At 40.1% G+C, this 20,095-nt stretch overlaps 1 pseudogene; it reads left to right on the forward strand.

Moving 5' to 3' along the window:
• The first annotated feature begins 13,597 nt into the window (after positions 1–13,597).
• LOC102849350 lies at positions 13,598–18,959 on the forward strand (annotated as a pseudogene).
• The last annotated feature ends 1,136 nt before the right edge of the window (positions 18,960–20,095 follow it).

The following is a 20,095-nucleotide window of genomic DNA, read 5'->3' on the forward strand; positions in this document are numbered from 1 at the left end:
AATAATAATTGACCATGACCAAGTCGGATTCATAACAGGTATACCAGGGTGGTTCAACATAAGAAAAACAATCTATGTAATTCATTACATTAACAAAGAACAAGAACCACATGATCCTATCAATTGATGAAGAAAAGGCCTTTGACAAAATTCAACACCCTTTCCTGATTAAAACACTCAACAAAATAGGATTAGAAGGGAATTTCTTCAACGTAGTAAAAAAGTATATACTCAAACCAGAGAGCCAACATTGTTCTCAATGCAGAGAGATTAAAGGCATTCCCGTTAAGAACAAGAACTAGGCAAGGATACTCAATATTGCATTGGAATTCTTAGTGATAGCAGTAAGACATGAGAAGGAAATAAGAAGTACCTAAATTGTCAAATAGGATGTAAAATTATCTCTCTATGCAAATGATATGATAGTATACTTAGAAAACCCTAAAGGTTCAGCAAGAAAATTACTGGACATAGTTGACCAATTCACGAAAGTGGCAGGATACAAAATCAACATACAAAAATCAATTGGATTTCTCTACAATGACAAAGAGAATAAAGAGACCGTTGTTATTATGTTATGTGCCGTCGAGTCGCTTGCTACTCATAGCGACCCTATATACAACAGCCCTAACTAAACTCGGCTCTGGAATCAGCCCATCTACCTATGGTCAACTGATTTCTGACAAGGAGATGAAATCAGTTATGTGGGGAAACAAAAGCCGTTTTAACAAATGGTGCTGGCAAAATTGGAAAACTATCTGTAGAAAACTCAAGCAAGAGCCACACCTCACTCCATACACAAAAATCCACTCAGTGTGGACCATGGACTTAGGACTAAAATCAAGGACTATAAACTTCATTAAAGAAAAGCTTTGAAGAACTCTGGAAGTCCGAATCCACAAAATAAACAGTCTTCCAAGTATCTTGATAAAAATCTACAACCAGAAGAGGATAAAATAGATGAATGGGACCTTCTAAGAATTAAATCCCCATGCACATCCAAAAACTTCAACATGGTAAAATGAGAAGCCACAGACTGGGAAAATATATTTGATAATGACATGTCCAAGAGTCAAGAGAGTCATATTCCTTTTAAAGAGTTCTCTCTCTCATCTCTTTCAATGCACTATACATTATTTATCCCCTTTTCATAAGTTCCTCCCAAACTTGATGTCAGTCATATTTTACAACCATGACAATATGCAATATTTGTCCTTTTGTGCCCGAGATATTTCACTGAGCATAATGTCCTCCAGGTTCATCAATTTTGTATAATATTTCATTAGTGTATTGTTTTTCAATGCAGCATAATCTTCCATTGTGTGATTATACCACAGCTTCTCTAGCCATTCATTTGTTGATGTGCACTTGGGTTGTTTCCAACTCTTTGCTATTGTAAACAAAGCAGCAGTAGACATGGGTGTGTATATGTCTGCTTGGGTGGCAGTTCTGGTTTCTTAAGGGTATATTCCAGTAGTGGAATTCCTGGCTCAAATAGTATTTCTGTTTCCAACTTTTTGAGAAAGTGCCATCCTGCCTTCCATAGTGTTTGCAACATTTTACACTCCCACCAGCAGTGAATAAGTGTTCCAGTTTCTCCGCAACTTCACCAGCATATGTTATTTGTTGTTTTGTTAAATTTTGCTATTCTTAATGGGGTGAGATGATATCTCATAGTTGTTTTGATTTGCATTGCCGCCTGAAAACTTTCTTTGGTGAAGAGTCTCTACTTAATAATAGTCACAGGCTCAAATGAAGAAGGAAAAAAAAACCCAACAAAAATTACGCTCAGTTATTAGTACTTTTTTATTTTGTCAAAAATTGGAAAAAAATGCTCTTAATTCTTACAATTATCTTCATAACATACAAGATTTTATCTCTTGGTCCAGAAATCTACTCATCCTTTTACAGAAAAAGTTTGTCAGCCTCTGGTCTAGACAGACGAGTAATCAAGGCAGGTGTCATCTACGACTGGAAGGCACCTAACAACAACAACAATGACAACATAGAGAGAGCTATATTGGCCAAGTGGACAGAAAGTTATGCTACCAAGCCCAAGGTGGGTAATTTTAATCTGTGGCCCTCAGGCCTGATTTAAATTGTTTCTTTGTTTTTTGTCAAACAATCTTCTAAACGGTATAACACTGGTCTGTGCAGTGCTGTACATGGGTAAGTCGTGGTTGCTGTGATGCTAAACACTGTGACACTGATGTGTCAAATGTGATAATGGTTACCCATGGTGGACAGTCTTTGGTGGTGCTTCTGATTAAAATAAGCCTGGAAGCAGGAGTAACATCCACTTCTGAACTGGCTTGTGTCCCGAAACTCAATGAACATGGAGAAATGACTAAAGTTATATAAGTGTTCAGGTCTTTTGTTCATAGGGTTACTATGAGTCATTCACAACTTGACGGTACTTAACAATAACAATGTCATGTCAGATAAGAGGCATATCTAGAATTTATAAGATACTCGAGCATCACAACAAGATAAAGGTAAACAACCTTATTGAAAAATAGGCACAGGATATGAACAGACGCTTCACCAAGATGGCAAACAAACACATAAAGAAATGTTCAAAATTCCAAGCTCTAAGAGAGATGCAAATCAAAACAACTATGAGATATCATCTCACCCTAGTAAGAATAACAAAATTTAACAAAACAATAAACAACAAATGCTGGCAAGGTTATGGAGAAACTGAAACCCGTATTCACTGTTGGTGGGAGTATAAATGGTGCAACCACTATGGAAGGCAGTGTGGCGCTTTCTCAAAAAGTTGCAAACAGAAATACCATTTGACCCAGCAATTCCACTACTGGGAATCTAAGCCAAAGAAACCATAATTGACACCCAAGCAGATATATGCAAACCTATATTTATTTTGGCTTTGCTCACAATAGCAGAGTTGGAAACATCCCAAGTTCCCATCAACAAATGACTGGATAGAGAAGCTCTGCTATATTCACACAATGGAATACTATGAAACATTGAAAAACAAGGAACTCACGAAATATTATACAAAATAGGTGACCCTGGAGGACATTATGCTGAGTGAAATATCTCAGTTACAAAAGACAAATACTGCATAATGCCACTGTTATAAAAAGAAGACTGACATAGTGGTTGAGGGGAGACTGATAAAATGAGGATAAATTATGTATACATCATTAAAAAAAGATAAGGGAGAAAACTGTTTAAAAGGGATATATGATTAGGTATTATTGGTTTGAAAGGAGTCCAGAATGAAGGAAGCATAGTGGAGTGGACTTTGGGAAAGGGATTGTATAACAATGCAAGAATTTTTCTTTTACTTTTCAAAGAGAAAAGCATATTGAAGGGAGGGGTGGGCAGGGAGAAAAGTGCAACAATGAATGAATCCAAAGTCTCTGTAACTTTCATTAAATTAATTTTTTTAAAAAACCCACAATACTGACATGGGGTGTTGAAGGAAATTAAGAAAAGGAGGGATAAATAGTGAATACAGCATTGAAACAGATGAAGAAAAGACTGTTGAAAAAGAATATATTATTATTTGTTTACGAATTTGTGACAGATACAGAGATACATGAACAAATCCACCATTATTGTGAAAAATTTCAGTACAACTCAATCAAAAGATGTGTTGCATTGGGAAAATCCGCTGTCAAGGACTTCTCCAAAGTACTAAAAAGCAATCCCAAGGCTTGCGGTGCAAATCCATCAGCTGCTCCACAGCAGAGGGCTAGACAACCTCCTCTTACTGCATCTGAAAAGCCCATGGAGGGTCAGCTATGAGTAGGTTCTGACTTGCTGGCATATAACAACAACAAAAATGAGATATTTAGTCAGGTCCTTTTTGCTGTGTGTTACTGCTCTTTTTTGCCCTTCAAAAGTATGTGGGTGGCCTAGAGTCCTAAACTAAGGGGAAGTAAGGGCAGAGCCTGTGGAGCTTGCCCCTGGCATGCTGCCTATGACTAGATGGCACTTAACAACAGAGAGAGGGCAGTTGGCCTAGTAGACCAAAAGTGATGCTACCAAGCCACAGATGGGTGACTCTAATCCATGGCCCTAAGACCTGTCTTTACTTGTTTTTGGTGAAACATTCTTCTAGGTCGTATGGCCCTGGTGTGTCCATTTGCTGTACAGAGGCAACTTGTGTTCGCTGTGAAGCTGAACACTGTGACAATAATGTGTCAAATGTGATAATGGTTACCCATGGCGGACAGTGTTTGGTGGCGCTCCCTAGCTAAAACAAGCTTGGAAGTAGGAGAGGCATCCACTTCCCCAAATAACTTGCATCAGAAAACCCTATGAGCATGGAGAAAAGATGAAAGTCACTCAACTGTCGAGGACTTTTGTTCATAGGGTTGCTATGAGTTGCCCTATGACTCGACGGCACTTAACAACAACAACATATATGACAACAGCCCAGAATAAGAGGTACACTGCAAAGAGGAGTGGGGATGGAAGGAGGGAGGTAACTGTGCAACAATGAATGAATATTTTTTTTAAAAAAGTGAAAAATGAACTGGGGAGGGGATGGAGGGAGAGGAGGTAAAATGTACAACAATGAATGAAAGAAAATCTAACTTTTCTGTTATCTCCACAATCAACACTCTTAGCACCAGCAGTCAGGAAATCAAAAGGTGAACTGCATTAAGTAAATCTGCTGCCAGGGACCTTTCCAGAGTACTGAGAAGCAACAATGTCTGTCTGGAGACTAAGGTGCACCTGATACAGGCCATCCATGGTCTTTGCAATTACTTGCAATGCATCAAAGAGCTGGACAATGACTAAAGATGACAGCAGAATTGATTCCTTTGAGCTGTAGTGCTAGAGAAGAGTTTTGAACATACCATTGACCATCAAGAAAACAAATACTTCTGTCTTGGAGAGAATGAAACCAAGTTTCTCCTTCACTTCATTTCTCCTAAGATTTTGAAGTTTCATCTCACATACTTTGCGCATGTGGCCAGGAGGGACCAATCCTTGCAGAAAGATATCATACTTAGAAGGGTGGAGGGACAGCGTAGGAGAGGAAGACCCCAAATGAGATAGATTGGTACAGTAACTAAGGCAATGGAGGTTGGTGTGTAGGAGCCAGTGAGAATGGCTCAGGACAGGATAGGCTTCAAAGCTGTTGTTCATAGGATCGTTATGTCACAGGTGACTTGATGTCATATAATAACAACTACGTAGCACATTATTGCTGATGCCAGATGGATTTAACTGAAAGCAGAGAATACCAGAAGGATGTCTATTTGTGTTTTATTGATGATGTAAAGACATTTGGCTATGTGAATTATAACAAATTATGACTAATACTGAAAATAATAGAAATTCCAGAACACTTAATTATGTTCAAGTGAAATTAAAAAAAAAATTTTTTCTGTGAGAGCTAGCTCACAAAGTGACAGTGTACTTAGAAACTTGGGAGCAAAACAGTAGCACCAAAACAAAAAAAAATCCAGACACAAATTAATTTATAAGAAGGGCTCAGAGCCCAGATTGCTCTTAGCCCTTCACATTTATTAGCTTTCTCAAAAAGCAAGTTATGTCCAGACAATGGGACCAAGGGGGAGAATGAAGGATTCAAAGAATACACAAATCGACAAAAAGAGTGAACTGTCCCACCCACCTGGCAGAACTAATGGACGAACCACAAATCACAGTGAAATGTCCCTCCCCAAAGACTCTGTTATAAAAATCCTCCCCAATAATTTCAGAGTGATTTCCCCATTCTGCAAATTCAGAATGAGGGACCTTACTCTGGAGCTCCCTCCCCCTTTTTAATAAAGCTGCTTTAAGCTTTCTCTCATTCTCTCTGATATCTTCCTTAAGTTCACTAACCTAACACCTGATGTGTGAAAACCAGGAGACAAGTTAAGGTGCTGCACCCGCACTTTGGGAAAGTGCTGGTGTTTCCTTTCTTTCTCTTGAACCAGCCTGTACAGTGTCAAGATGCTTGAACAGTAATATAAAGTCTCACTTCTCTCCTTCTCCCCTGTTCTATGTGTGCAGCTGGCTGCTGACTGAATCTCTGCCCCTTTTGTCTTTCTTATCTCTGTATTCCCCACCCCTTTTTCCTGGAGGCTCCTAAAGATAGATCCAACTGACTTCCAGGTGTTTTAGCCTCTGTTCCAGGCTTTCCAGCCTTCCAGACATTTAGAACTCAGATGGGAAGCCAGATCGGCCCCACTGGACTTCTGTCTGTACATATCCAAAAATCATAGGGTGTTTGGGGACGCCCGCATTATCCATAGCCTTGCCACACCCGAGACTCTCGGTTTCCAGGGGATGCTCTGGAATTCCAGTTGCCTCACCCACAGATCTGAACACCACGGGTAGCCAAATGTCTAGGACCACAAGGAACAGTCCCTTGGGGTGCCTTCTCTTGAATCTCTAACACTTGAGTCCTTTTTCTATAACTGAGCAGCCACAATACCAGCTACATAACATATCTTCTATAGTCTAAGAATAGAACCTTTAGTTCAAGATCTTGACAATTTCTGCCAGTGGACTTAAAGAATCATTTATTTTGCTCCTGTTTCTCTCTCTGTGTCCCAGTCTTTATTCTCCCTACCCAGCATTTCCTCTGGGACCTGCCATGGAGTCACACCAAAGCTGAATCTCTTTATCCTACCATTACCATGCCCCCTTTTTCCACTCTGACCGATCCAGACTTGGCCACTCCCCCTCCAATCCTTACCGAGTCCCTCCTCTGTCTTCTTTGGAAGTTACAGGCACTGAAGTCCCATTCATGTTCATTAACAACAACTTTCTGTCTCTATCTCTGTCAAAACTGCTGTAAACTCCCTCACCTTTTATCCTGCAGAGCACTCCCTACAGCTTCTGTTTCCCTACCTCAGTCATTTGCAAATGTTGCCTCACCAAAGGAAGTCCTTTCCTCTTATCCCTTGGACTCAGCCTCTCTCATTCCTATCCTTACTTCACCACGTGTGTTCCCGCCAGAGCTGAGTCTCTTTGTTCTGCATCTACTCTAGCTTCTTCTACTTCAATCAATCCAAACTCAGCTCCTCCCATTCCCCTCTCCTCTAGCCCCTCCCAGACCCAGCCTGGAAAACTTTTCCATTCTCCACTTCTCTCTGCCCATCCTGTTCAGATTTCTAATTTTAACCTTTAGGAAACTTTTCTGCAACTAAAATACCCATCTATTCCTTTTCCAAACCTGACCTGCAAGTAAAACAACACATCTCTACTCTGATGACACACAGGCAAATTTGCCAAGCCTCTCCATTCCCTCCCGCTCCCTGCTTGCCTGTCAGCTCAAACAGCTCCTCCCCAGTCCTGCTCTGGGAAGTTGCCAGGGCAAAGGGGATTATGATAGTAAAGAGTGTGTTGTCACCACCACCCAGCAGCATACAGAAAATGCTGTAAACACCCCATTCAAGACCTGGTAAACATGGCATTTAAAGTTGCAATGCTCAGGAGAAACAGACAGAAGCCAATAAAAATCTCAAGCCCAACAGAAAGCAAATTTGCAAGCCCAGGCTTTCATTGCTGTCTTGAGGCCAGCAGCAGTGAAAGGTCCGAAAACATCTGCTCATTCTAAGAGCCAGCTACCTCCTGGTGCATGCTTCAAATGTGGCAAAGAGAGCCATTGGGCTAGCCACTGCCCTAACTCCCGTCCTCCAAACCAGCACCTGATAACACAACCTTGTCCCATCTGTGAGACACAGGGCCATTAGAAGGCCAATTGCCATTCAGCACCTAGTTGTAGTAGGGTAGCCCCTTCACTGGACCTGATCCCCATCCCAGCCTGGCCACTGAAGATTGAAAATGCCCAAGTTTGATGACCCCATCACCCTTGCCAAGCCCAGACTAACCCTTTAAGTAGCAGTTAATCCAGTTTCCTAGTTAATACAATCGTTACCTGTTCAGTACTCTCTTCCTTCTCGGGTCCTATTTTCCCTTCCCAGGTCTTAGTAATGGGCATTGATAGCCTTCCTTCCAAGCCTCTTACCACTCAACTTCTCTTCATTACCATCAGCAAATGAATACTCATTCTTTTCTAATTATCCCTACGTATACAACTCCATTGCTAGGCAGGGACCTCTTGTCTAAACTTGGAGCTGTGTTTCACTAGGGGTCAAGTGAACCTAGTTCACCTGACAAGGCTTTAGTTCTTTCCCTCTTAGCACTCCTACCCTCCAAACCTCTTTTTCTACACTACATTTATCACCAGACGTTTTCAACCCTTTTGTATGGGCTCTTTTCACCCCATCTGTAACCTCTCACTACCAATCTGTTCTTGGTACTTTGAAGGATCCCTCCTCTTTTCCAGTTATACCCCAGTTCTCTGTCTCCATACAACACCACAGGAATTTAAAGCCCAATATTACTTGCCTACTTTCCAATAAGCTTCTTAGATCCTAAATAAGTTAATAATCTTTTATTATGCAGTCCCTCATATCAACTTTCACAAACTCACACTGCTCAACATCTTAATTTCTTGTCCTCCAAAGGATACAGGGCATCCCTTTCCAAGGCCTAACTGTATCTACTCACAGTCACGTATCTTGGTTTTCAATTGATTCCTGACACTAGAAGTTTAATTGCCAATTGATGCAGAACCATTGAAATCCTCAAGCCACCTCAAACCGTTAATCAAATCCTCTCTTTTCTGGACTTTGTCAGTTTCTCAGACACTGGATCCCCAATTTTTCTTTACTTGCAAAAATCCCTTTATAATATGGAAAAACCACCCCACAAGAACCTCTAGACTCGCCGCACATAGTTTAAAGGGTCTTTCTCAAGCTCCAATATTTCCTTCTACAGTCATCACCCCTTACTTTACTGTATTACTTCCACCTATGTTGTTGTTGTTGTTGTTGTTATGTGCCATCGAGTCATTTCCGACTCATAGCGACCCTGTGCACAACAGCCCTAAACCCTGCTCTATCCTGCACCAACCGCACCACCTCTGACACACCCATTCCGATTACCCCAGTCACCGAATCAATCCATCTCATAGAGGGTCTTCCCCTCCTGCGTTGTCCCTCAACCCTCCCAAGCATGATGTCCCTCTCCAAGGACCAGTCCCTCCTGGCAACATGTCCAAAGTATGTCAGATGAAGCCCCAGAATCCTTGGTATTGCTGTTGGTGTTTTAGCTCAGGCCCATAGACCCACATTTACCCCCATTACATACTGCTCTAAGCAATTTGATATCATGACCCATGAGTGAAAACTCTGCTGTGAGCTCTAGCAGCCCAGCTCTTCTCACTAAATAATCACTGAAACTTATCTTGAAAAGCTCCCTGCAGGTCTTCTCAAGCCATAAGCTTCAAGATATGCTTTCACATCATTTTCTATCCTTCCTTCCTCCTGGGTGAATACAAGAACTCCACCTACTTCCCCCTGAAAACCCTGATATCTCTATCTCTCAATCACTGTCCCCTAATCTAGCCACCTTACGGGCTCTTTACTTCTCTCTCTATCTGACCAACCCATCCCAAATCCAGACCATACTCTGTTTTTAGACAGCAGCTATTATATGACCTCTGAATGTTACCATCAGGCAGCCTATGCTGTACTACCCATAAGCAAGGTGTGGGAAGCAGCAAAACTGGGCTTATTGCCCTACCAAATCCCTACATCTAGCTAGAGGCCTGACTGGCAACATTTACACAGACTCTAAATATGTCTTTTTAATCACTCATTGCCACACTGCTATCTGGCATGAGCAGGCTTTATAAAAACATAAGGTTCACCCATAGTTAGTGGCAGCTGCTTACTCTCTTGTTAAAATCTTGTTAAAAGCTTTTCAACTGCTCAAGTAGGTTGCTGTAATTCACTGCAAAGGACATCAGTCCGACCACACACCTCATTGGCTCAGCAGATTGCTCGCTACAGGCATACCAAGCAGCAATCACCATTTCAATATCACCTAAGGCAGTTTCATCTTATAGATGACTCTTTGCTTGCTTCCTATATGACCAAGTCAACTCATACTGTTGAAAGTGGCAAGAAAAATATGGAAGTTGTCCATATGAGTCATACAAGATCCATGATGTTTAAAATACAAGTTTTCTATTGAACAGGGAAACATCTACCTTCATATCTCAGACCCTTGGAATATCAGGTGGCAGACTGGGATTAAATGAAAACTATATCCTACTAGGTATAGTTTCTTGCCCTCTAGCACAGTACACAGAAGCAGAAAATACATTCTAGATGCCAACCCCCAAGTACAGGTTTCCAGTGACATTCTCCAAGCTGAGCAGACAATGATAGAACAAGTCTCTAGAGAGTCACAAACTATGCAGCCCCCGATCTGAGTCCAAATTATCCAGAGTATTTACTGTTCCTTAATCAAAGTCAGATGGGGATCAATCTTTCCCATTGTTTTCTGGGTGCCTCTTTACAAAGACTTTTGCTAGTAGCAGTACCAATCAATTTCTCTAGACCACACTCCACCAAAACACCTCAAGCCATTTCATCAGCCCAAACTGAGTGCTCCACCATTTCAGGACAGATTCCCTTCTGAGAACCAAAACCTGATAAGCAGACTAAACCCTTTCACATCTGGTACATAACTTCCTCATTTGCACCCTTTGCAATGGAATACACAATGTTAGAATAAACAAACACACCCTCGCTGAATCAGGACAACACTTTTTAGTGTAATGAGACTATATACAGAATTCCACCACAAAAAGGCTCTGTTTCTCTGTAACAGTGGTACCCCAGCTTACCTTGTATAATAAATCAGAATTAATCTGGCTCCTCCCTACTCTCCAAATTAAAAGAGTGGCATTTCTCCCAATCGTGGTTGGATTCAGTCTAGCCTCCCTCCAATGTCAGCTGGCATCGCTGGTGCAGGTCACTCTCCAAAATTAAAAAAAAACCCTCTAGATCTCCTGACTGCCAAGAAAGAGAACATCTGCTTATTCCTAAAAGAAGAGCTGTTACTGTATAAATGAATCAGGAGTAGTGAAACCACAAGCCTTCTCTCAAATTGGATCTAAAACCTATTTCTAGCCTAAATTCTTCATTTTCTAAGACCAATCGTAGTAATAATCATATTGTTATGAATCACTTTATGTCTCTTTAAGTTCTTATTTCACGGGATCAAAAGGACCAACTTAATTCTCCCCTAGCCACTGATCCCAGACAAACTTATTCTGGCTCTGAGACCCAGATCTTTGCCCCTGTTTAGCAAGAAGTATCTAGAATAAAGATATGCGCCCTGTTTTATCAATAAAGAGGCTGGGATGCTAGGGAGGTCAAGGGGGAGAATGAAGAATTTGAAGAACACACACATCAAAGAGTGAACGGTCCCACCCACCTGGCAGAACTAACAGATGAACCGTAAATCACAATTAAATGTCCCTCCCTGAAGATTCTCTTATAAAATCCCTCCTCAATAAGTTCATAGTGTGACTTCTCCGTTCTGCATCTTCAGAATGAGGAACCTCACCCAGGAGCTTCTCCACAATTTCCTTCTTTTTAATAAAGATGCTTTAAGCTTTCCCTCATTCTCTCTTATTTCTTCCTTAAGTATGTTAACCTAACACAAGTTAAGACAAACAACTTTGTATTCATTCATAAGCAGGCATCACAATTCCGTGGACTTTGTTTATCACTCTACCTTTATCTGGGAATATTGCACACAGGGACATTTACTTGGCCAGTTTAGCAGTTCCTATTTGCTGGGCTCCTGCTTCTCATGGCTTAGTAGTCTATCACTTCTTCATGGTCATGGTGTAAGTCTAAATCTCAACATGCAAGTTCTTTCTCTGAGGATCTCCAGCATGTCCACTGTTTTGTTTTTAAATGCAGATGCATCAGGGTAACCAAAAATTGCACTTTATCTGTACACCTGGAGACTTCCAGGAGAAGCTTGCAGACTACAAATAAAACAACAAAACAAATAATTAAAATGATTAAAACTGTAAGCAAAGAATCACTACACTGTTTCAACTAATGAAGAGGACTCAAAAATTGCAATACATTTACGGCATTATTTATCTTTTCATTAGAAGAAGCACAACTTAACTATTTTTTCTTTTTTTTTTACTTTTTTATTATTAATTTTAATGACAGTTTACAGAGACTTTGGATTACCATACATTTGTTGTTGCACTTTCCTTGGTACCCACCCCACACCCCCAGTTGAGTATTCTCTTTGAGAAGTAAAAGAAAAAGTCTTTCATTGTTAAACAATCCCTCCCCCCAAGTCTACTCCACTATGCAGCCTTCATTCTGGACTCCTGTCATGATAATAATACCTAATCATATATAAACGGCGTTTAGAGCTCTTGTACATAGGGTCACTATGAGTTGCAAGCGACTCAATGGCACATAACAACATATCCCTTTTAAAAAGTTTTCTCCCTCATCTGTTTCAATGGGGTATACATTATTTATCCAATCTTTCTAAGTCTCCCCTCAACCTCTATGGCAGTCCCATTTTACAACAGTGGCACTATGCAGTATTTGTCCTTTTGTAACTGAGCTATTTCACTCAGCATAATGTCCTTCATGGTCACCCATTTTGTATACTATTTCATGAGTTCCTTGTTTTTTCAATGCTGTAGAGTATTCCATTGTGTGAATATACCAGAGCTTCTCTATCCATTCGTTTGCTGATGGGAACTTGGGTTGTTTCCAACTCTTTGCTGTTGTAAACAAAGCAGCAATAAACATGGGTGTGCATATATCTGCTTGGGTGGTGGTTATGGTTTCTTTAGGGTATATTCCCAGTAGTGGAATTGCTGGGTCAAATGGTAATTCAATTTGCAACTTTTTGAGAAAGTGCCAGACTGCCTTCCATAGCGGTTGCACCATTTTACACTCCCACCAACAGTGAATAAGGGTTCCAGTTTCTCCACAACCTTGCCAGCATTTGTTGCCTGCTGTTCTGTTACATTTTGCTATTCTGACTGCGGTGATATGATATCTCATAGTTGTTTTGATTTGCATCTCTCTTAGAGCTAGGGAATTTGAAATTTCTTCATGTGTTTGTTTACCATCTGAATGTCTTCTTTGGTGAAGTGTCTGTTCATATCCTGTGCCCATTTTTCAATTGGGTAGTTTGCATTTATCTTGTTGTGGTGCTTGAATATTTTACAAATTCTAGATATCAGACCCTTATCTTAATGTCATTACCAATTATTTTCCCAGTCTGTGGCTTCCCTTCTAACCCTATTGGAGAAGTTTTTGGATGTGCATAAAAACTTATTATTAATACTTGATTTTTTCTCTTTTTTAATTTTCTTTTATATTGATTTATTTACAAAGTTTGAATACATTGTTTTTCACACTAGATCTTTTCAAAATATCCATAGTATTGTTATGAGTAAAAGCCTCCATCAATTGAACCTTTATTTGATCCCAAGAATGCTTATTGGCATTATAATGCAAAGTAGTATCACAAAATTCAGTTTCATTATAAAGACAAGCCAACATATCATGTAGTTGTAAGGATTTAACTTGTTCCCCCAACCACATAACAGTCATCTTTAATGTTGATAACTCAGTTGTAAATCTTTGATCCATCTGTGCTGTAAATGCCATGATTGAGAAGCAGTTACAATTCATTTTTTTTTACAAAGGAAGAGGTTTGACTACTATTTTTATTAGATTTAGTCATGACAGGTATATGAACTACCAAAGATATTAATCCTTCAATCAACATTCCTACAAATCTTTTAACACTATGCAATACTTTATAAAACAAATATTTCAAAAATTAATTAAGGGAGTTGCTTCCCATTATTCTGTTAAATTAGCAGGTAGCCATAATCTTGACATTTTAACTAAAATAATAACACTTTCAAGTTTCTTGGTCTGAATTTCTGAATTATTCAAGCAAATACATAAAAAATATTCTTGACAATTTAGCCTCAACTTATTCCCAGAACTGGTATTATTTTTTTATGTACCCACTCCATAGTTCAGCTTTGGAGAAAGCAATTCCTTCTTTCCATATGGTACTTTCTACAGAACTTGTTTCTCCATTGAATCCTTGCCACCAAGGCAATGAGGGACTAAACCCAGAACTATGTATCTAATGTGATATTTCATAAATCTTTATAATTAGTCATTTTTAAAATTGGTTTACTTACAAAGTTTGTATACATTGTGTTTCACTCTATTCTTTTTTCACGTTGTGTTTCACACATTATGTTTTCTAAAACTGCATGTATTATGTTTTATAAAATTAATCACCATTGGACCTTGTCCATCTCTCTTTTCACCTGGATCCTTCCCATTTCACTCTTTCCTCCACCCACCCAAATGTGCAACCCTGTGGTTTCACCTTCACTCATCCTCACCCCTTCACTACTATCTCTTCCCCACTTGAGTACCTATACATGTTTTACTAGTTATCCTTCTATTTTTATAATAATCTTATGTGAAACCTATACTTGGACCAAGAGGCAGTCATCAGAACAGAACTAGAGCACACTACATGTTTCAAAATCAAGAAGGGGGTCTGTCAGGGATGTATTTTGTCTCCATACCTTTTCAATCTGTATGTGGAGCAGATCATCCAAGACGCTGGGGCTATATGAGGAGAAATGTGACATCAGGATTGGTGGAAGAGTCATCAACAACCTGCGTTATGTAGATGACACACATAACCCTGCTGAATTGAGTAGGACCTGATATGCTTGCTTCAAAAGGCCAAGGACTGCAGCCTTCAATACAGATTGAAGCTCAACATCAAGAAAACAGAGATTCTCACCACTGGGCCAATTGGCAGCATCAGTATGGATTGTAAAGAGATTGAGATAGTTAACAGTTTTTGTTTACTTGGTTCTACACTCAACACTCTTGGTAACAGCATCCAGGAAATCCAGAGATGAATTGCATTGGGCAAGTCACCTGTGAGGACCTTTCAAGAGTACTGATGAGCAATGATGTCAGGCTGGAGACTAAGGTGCGCCTGAACCAGGCTATACGCTTAGCAATTACGTGCTATGCACCAGAGAGTTGGACAGTGAAAAAGAATGATAAAAGAGAGTTGATACATTTGAGTTGTGATGCTTGAGAAGAGTGTTGAATATACCATGGACTGTTAGGAAAACAAACAGGTTTGTGCTGGAGAGGGTGAAGTCAGAATGCTCCTTGGAGTCAAGGATTCTGAAGCTTCGTCTGACATACTTTGGGCATGTTGCAAGGGGGAACTGGTCCTTGGAGAGGGACATAATGTTTTGCAGATTGGAGGGACGGCGTAGGAAAAGAAGACCCTCGATGAGATGGATCGACTCAGTGATTGGAATGGTGGGAATGAGTGTGTCAGAGATGGTGATTTTGGCACAGGATAGAAGAGCATTTAGGGCTCTTGTACCTAGGGTCGCTATGAGTTGCAAGTGACTTGACAGCACATAACAAACAACAACATACAGTATTTTCCTTATGAGACAGAGTTAGTCAACATAATGCTCTCCAGTCTCTTCCAAGTTAATTTTATAATGAAACATAAGCTTGTTAAATTTTAAATATCCTATTGCTTCCAGTTGTCCCCATGGGCCCCAGTTTGTAATGGTCCAGTTGCCAAAATAAAGTTTAATAACCTCTATTCCGTATGCATGCCAACCACAGGAGTACATCTCTAATTTTCCAATTATCTTGAGTATGGCATCTAGGTATATTGATTCCAGAACAATTTATAGTTTCATTGCCTGCTTTTATAGATTGTAACTCCAAAAAATAAAATTACTCAACCCTGTGTGGGCTATCCAAATCTGAGATTTAATATGAATACAATCACTACTGTTTGGGTGCACCTACTAAAACACTACTACTACTACTACTACTACTACTACTACTACTACTACTACTAAACAACTTGTAAGCTATTTTTCTCACTAGAATACTATTAGGACATTCAGGACAAGGGGTCCATCAATATAGGTACTATATATTTCAGGAGATACATCTAGTCATGTTAAAAGTCTCACTGTGGGAGGATCTGATCTATAGGTCCCATGTGTTTCTGCAGAGTGTACTGTAGGAAGGCACACCAACACTGTAGTCACTGCACACACAGCCAGAAAGATATTCTCTGGGGTAAGTTGTTTCTACTGATATTGAAGAATTTCTTGAGCCTTGATAGAAGTCTTCTTCAACTGACTCCAAGTAATAACTTCAGCTTTGAGAGTACTCTTCTTTGGTTTCCTTTGTCTGCTCTTTCAAGGTCAGCCCCATTATTTCTTGCACTGGGGATTCCTGTTGCTGTCTAGGGAACCAGTGGGATCCAGATGAAATTTTCTGGAGGAGGATTCAGATGACATTATAAGTCTTCACACACCAGGAAGGCAGCACAAAGGGATTCTCCATCATCTGTAGAAATATAAGCATATTATTCTCTTCCTCAAGCAAGGAAAGACACAGGTCCATCCCACATGACTGTATCAGGAAATCTCTATATTACTTGCAGATTAACCTTTTTACTGTTTTAATTTTTCCTATTCCAGTGCCTATCTGCAGCAGTTAAAGAACTTTCTGCAGAATAATTTTAAAAATTAAAGTATAAAGAGCTAGATTAATTCTGCTTGAGGTCGCATAGTCTTTCCTATTCCTCTTTTTTTGTTCAAATAGCATATGCTTTAAAGTTTGATTAGCACATTCTGTAATTACTTGACCTTGCAGATTATAAGGAATTCCTGCTTTATGAAGTCCAATAGCCCCTTTTTTATAAATATAAAATTTTTATTTTATACTGGCTTACTTAAAAAGTTTATATACATTGTTTTTCACACCAGATCTTTCCCTCTTTTCCATTTTCTTAACCCACCCCTCCATCTAGCCATTAAATTATAAACCTTAATGTAGCAGCAGCAGTCACCACATGTGTCCTCAGCAGCCATGAATCTGTTCCAATAAATTCACTAGGTACTTTGGAGAAAAAAAAATTTACTGTCCAGCTTGGCCACACGGGACACCTTAAACTCAAGCACCAGGGAGGACCTGGGCACTTCAATGGAGGCGAGAAGCCACTTCCAGAAGGGAACAGGCTTCCTCCTTTGTCATTAAGATACTTTGGGGGAAAAACTGCTGTCATAAAGGGAGAACAAATATACAGGTGTTTCACAAAACATTGTCCTACCCTGGGTAATTTTATTGTTATAGCAGCCTAATATCTACTAAGAAAAGACTTACACAATGTTAAGAAAGCAACAATCCACAACAGCCATCATGAAAAGCCAAAATAACCCTTCTCCTAAAAAAGCAGATCCAGTGAATACCCCAGATAGAGAAACCAGAAAAAAATATGTTGATGTTGTCGTTAAGTTCCATCGAGTCCTGGCGACTCATAACGACTCTATGAACAAAAGACCTGGACACCTGTATAACTTTTGTCCTTTCTCCAGATTCATAGGGTTTCCAGAGGCAAGTTATTATGGAAGTGGATGCCACTCCTGCTTCCAAGCTTGTTTTAATTGAGGAACTTCGCCAAACACTGTCCACCATGGGTAACCATTCTCGCATTTGACTCATCAGTGTCACAGTGATTGGCTTCACAGCAGCCACCAGTTACCTCTGTATAGCAAGTGGACATACAGGGTTATACGACCTAGAAGAATGTTTCACCAAAAACAATTAAAGGCAGGCCTGAGGGCCGCAGAGTATAGTCACCCACCTTTGGCTTGGGAACATGACTTGTCCACTAGGCCAACTGATCTCTCTCTGTGCTGTTGTTGTTCTTAAGTGTTGTACCCACCTTTCCCTGGATATCCTCCTCCAGGTCAAGAGTCAGCTCCAACTGGTGGCTACCCAGGTGCTGGAGGCTACCCTGCCCCTGGAGGCTACCCAGCTCCTGGAGGTTATCCTGGTGCCCCACAGCCAGGAGGAGCCCCATCCTACCCTGGAGGCCCCGGGTTTGGAGCCCCACCAGGTGGAGCCTATTCTGGCTATCCACAGCCGCCATCACAGTCATACAGGGGTGGCCCTGCACAGGTTCCAATGCCAGGTGGTTTTCCTGGAGGACAGGTGCCCTCTCAGTATCCTGGAGGACAAGTTCCTTTCCCTAATCAGCCAGCAGCAATGACTCAGGGCACTCAAGGGACAATCCGACCTGCTTTCAACTTTGATGCCATGAGAGATGCAGAAATTCTTTGAAAAGCGATGAAGGGTTTTGGGACAGATGAGCAGGCAATCGTGGATGTTATGGCCAACCGCTCCAATGATCAGAGGCAAAAAATTAAAGTTGCTTTTAAGACCATGTATGGTAAGGATTTGATCAAAGATCTCAAATCAGAGTTAAGTGGAAATATGGAAGAACTCATCCTTGCCATGTTCATGCCATCCACATATTATGATGCTTGGAGTTTACGGAATGCAATGAAGGGAGCAGGAACTCAGGAACGAGTATTGATTGAGATTTTGTGTACAAGAACGAATCAGGAAATCCGAGAAATTGTCAGATGTTATGAATCAGAATTTGGACAAGACCTTGAAAAAGACATTAGATCAGATACATCAGGGCATTTTGAACGTTTACTTGTATCCATGTGCCAGGGAAATCGTGATGAGAACCTGAATGTAAACCATCAGATGGCTCAGGAAGATGCTCAGCGCCTCTATCAAGCTGGTGAGGGGAGACTAGGAACAGATGAATCTTGTTTTAACATGATTCTTGCCCCAAGAAGCTTTCCTCAGCTGAAAGCTACAGTGGAGGCTTATTCCAGGATGGCTAATCATGATTTGCTAAGCAGTGTTAGCCGTGAGTTCTCCAGAAACGTTGAAAGTGGTTTGAAGGCTATCTTGCAGTGTGCCCTGAGCCGTTCTGCCTTCTTTGCTGAAAGGCTCTACTATTCTATGAAAGGTGCTGGGACAGATGACTCTACTTTGGTCAGAATTGTGGTCACTCAAAGTGAGATTGACCTTGTACAAATAAAACAGATGTTCACTCAGATGTATCAGAAGACCCTGAGCACAATGATTGCAAGTGACATGAGTGGAGACTACCAAAAGCTGCTGCTGGCCATTGTGGGCCAGTAGGAGGGAAGTTTTTATTAATGAATTTTCTACCCAAAGCGTACTCTTCAAGGCACTGACTGTCCTGCATGTAGCCATCTCCATGATTACCTAACCAAAAGAGCTTTTTACTAAGGACTGTGTCAGGGTAATGTGCTTGATTTGCACATGTTGTTATTGCCTTAATTCTGATATTATTTTGTCCTTTCCATACAATCAGTGTAAAGCCATACGACAATGTAATAATACAATATTTGTGAAACATAATTCTTACTGCTCTTGTTCTAATCAGTATATAAAATTGAATAAAAATCCCAGTAACCTAAAAAAAAAGAGTAGAATTCTAAAAGCAGCACTAGAAAAACAAAGAGTTACCTACAAAGAGGAAACATATTAAATATTGATTTCTCAGGAGAAACCATGTGAGCTAGAAGGCAATGTGATGCCATATACAGAAAGTTGAAAGATAACAATTGCCAGTCAAGGATCCTATATCCAGCAAAGCTATCCATTAAAAATGAAGGGCAAATTAGATTCTTTGCAGGAAAGAAGGACATTATAGAATTTGTAACAACAAGAGCTAAACTACAAGAAATTTATGTGGAGTCCTTCACACCAAAACGCCAAAGGAAAATGCATGGACCATAGTAACCAGAAACAACAGAAAAGAAACATGGCAAATTGGCAAAAATAAAACCTAGCCTGACAATAATCACACATAATATGAATGGACTAAATGCACCAGTTAAGAGAAAAAGAGTATCAGAATGGATAAAAAAAAAACCAACCCGAAGCCCATCAATATGTTGCCTACACAAGACATATCTAAAAAAGAAAGAGAAAGACAGACTCAAAGGCTGGAAAAACTATACCAAGAAAATGACAGCATCAAAAGAGCAGGAGTAGCAATACTAATCTCTAATAAAACAAATTTCAGAATGAAAACCACCATCAAAGGTAAGGAAGGGAATTACATACTGATTAAAGGCACAATAGATCAAGAAGACATAATCGTGGTCAACATTTATATGACAAATGATAGACCTGCAGAATACATAAAGAACAGTTAACAGAACCGAAGAGATAAATAGATAGCACCACAATAGTGGTACAAAATTTCAACACATCACTATCTCCAAAGGATAGTTCCACTTAGAAGA

This window comes from Elephantulus edwardii, unplaced genomic scaffold, assembly GCF_000299155.1.
Source record: "Elephantulus edwardii isolate Elephantulus edwardi_28Jun2011 unplaced genomic scaffold, EleEdw1.0 scaffold00467, whole genome shotgun sequence".
NCBI classification, from domain to species: Eukaryota; Metazoa; Chordata; class Mammalia; order Macroscelidea; family Macroscelididae; genus Elephantulus; species Elephantulus edwardii.